Below are 2,354 nucleotides of genomic sequence, written 5' to 3'. Positions count from 1 at the left end.
CGGCAGTGATGTTTTCTCTCAGAGCATCACACTGTCTGTTGGTGTTGACTGCCTGCATATTCTCCTTTCCTTCCTGGCCAGGAGCTGTGGTATGATCAGACCATGTTCCTGCACGGTCAGACACGGCCATTTGATAGGGCACTTTATGAGATTATCTCTGCACAGGGGCAATTTTTTTTTTATATTCAATTATGGAACTTATTTTTATTCCAATATTTATTAATTCAAACCTATGTTGTGTGTGGCACAACCCCTTTAATATGTCTTGGCTGTTTCCGCCATTCCTGTGTACATTGGGGCGGTGTCAGTCATCGGTGCGGATGATCTGGGTCCATCACACGGCGCTGATAGGAGACAGAAGAGGACACCATGTCGTCAGAGACTGTCAGAGCGGCATGGGATCGGTAGGAGACTCTTGAGGCCATGACAAGTCACAGACGGATAACCATCACTATGTTGTTTCTTCTGAGTTTAGTTGGACGTCTGTGAAGATGTATGATGAATTTAGCAGCGAGAACTACATTCCCTATATCACGTAAGTGGATAAAGCAATTGATGATATCCTGACATGTCGTATTACATGTAGTAGAGCTGATACCCCCTCCTGCCCACTGAGCAGCCCCTGAGCGTATGGCCTCCTATCAATCACACACGGAGGAGCCCACCATGCCCTCCTCTCTACTGATCACATTATAGAGCCTGTCCTGATCATCGTTATGTCCCGCAGACGATCCCGGACCGTCAGCCGTCTGCTCCCTGAGCCCATCCTTCCTCACTCGCCACTGCTTCACCCGGAGAAGCGCTACGGCCCTGAGTTTTGGGATCGTATCATGAGACAGCCCAAGTAAGTAGAGGCCACTTCTCCAGCACGAAACCCTCTTACCTCCATCACTATCCATCTGACACCTATTTATTTTCTGGGGCTTTCTCGTATAATAACTTTATTCTTTTACTTTTAGCACCTATAACCCTGGAATCCCGGGATCGGTAAGAAATTCTGCCTTTGTTGCAAGTTTGTGTGGCATCTATTGTTCAGTACTTATGTCCTGGTAGCCGTACTCTGCGGTCAGTGCCGTCTCCACATCTTTATCGTTTATTATATTTGGGGTTTTTTTTATTCCTTTTTTCAAAAAATTGACATTTGGTTTGTGTCACATTTCCAGATCACAACGTTTTTATTTTTGGTGAATTTTGTTTTATTTAAGCTGTCATTTTTGAGACTTAAGACTTTTTGCTTGTTTGTTTTTTTTTTCAAACTTTTGGGGAGGGTAAAGCGAAATAAAAATGTGAAGTTTGACATATTTATTACAGCATTTATCGTGAAGGATAAATGATGGCACTTTAAAAATTTCTGACTTTTATGGACACAGCAATAAAAATGTTTTTTTTTTATTTCTCATTTTCTTTTCACAAATTGTGAATAAAGAAGAGCAAATTCAATAAAAAAAAAATAAATGATTATAACTTTGTTTGTGTCCTTCGGGGACTTAAACCTCGTTTGTTTGTACATTTGCAATACTTTGTGTTGTATGAAGCCCTGTATGTGTATAAATCACTTGTCAGTAAGAGGTTAAGAACAAATGTACAGTATGTGTTGAAGATCAAAGAGAATAGCAACAGCCAGGTCAGAAAATTGAGGGATGGTTGCAGCCATAAAGTGCTGGAGTGAAACACGCTCTCATGGGCACCTCCACAGGAGAGACTGCTGAAAAGTGACCTGTGCAGCACAGAGGATGTGGCAGACGCAGCAGAACATTACATGTTCAGAGGAGACTCCCTACATAATGCCGTTTCTGCTGGTGGAGAGGCAGAGGAGGGGAGACGTCACAGCACTGAACAGAGGATTAGGCAGGGGCTACGCGATGTGGTCCCCGTATAGTACTGATAAGTGCAACACTAATATATAACCACTCTTCTCTATGTTCTTACTGCTTTTGTTTTTGTTTTTTCGACCCTTTAAGATGTCTGGTTATGAAACTTGGAGGACAGATGTTAAATGGAACAGCATGCAACCTCCGCTCCTGGACACTCTGCCGCATCCATCAGAAATGTTCAAGGGGAAGAAAAAGAAGAAGTCTCCGGCTGAGAGGAGCGCCATATCTGTGGAAAACTATATCCAAGAGCTGCGGAGGAAGCAGAGCACCATAGACCAGTTAGTGTAGCTCGGGCATCCACACACTGTGTACTATGGGGGATAGAATATTTAAGAATTAATACAGTATAAAGGGACTGCAGTGCTTACCTGTCCAGGTATCTGAACTACTGCAGTCCCAGGATGCAGCAAACCCATGTAATAAAGATGGCGGCAATACTGGTGCAAAATAGTGATGAGGCAACCACTCACAACCTACCAA

At 43.2% G+C, this 2,354-nt stretch overlaps 1 long non-coding RNA gene across 1 annotated transcript; it reads left to right on the top strand.

The window, feature by feature from the left end:
- Positions 1-734: 734 nt before the first annotated feature.
- On the top strand, positions 735-2,139 carry LOC138674400 (uncharacterized). The gene is made up of 3 exons (XR_011320609.1): positions 735-844; positions 960-987; positions 1,962-2,139. It is a non-coding gene; the product is annotated as an uncharacterized lncRNA (long non-coding RNA).
- The last annotated feature ends 215 nt before the right edge of the window (positions 2,140-2,354 follow it).

This window comes from Ranitomeya imitator, chromosome 4, assembly GCF_032444005.1.
Source record: "Ranitomeya imitator isolate aRanImi1 chromosome 4, aRanImi1.pri, whole genome shotgun sequence".
NCBI lineage: Eukaryota > Metazoa > Chordata > Amphibia > Anura > Dendrobatidae > Ranitomeya > Ranitomeya imitator.
Note: the sequence above shows the minus strand (reverse complement) of the source record. Positions and strands in the feature narration are given on the sequence as shown.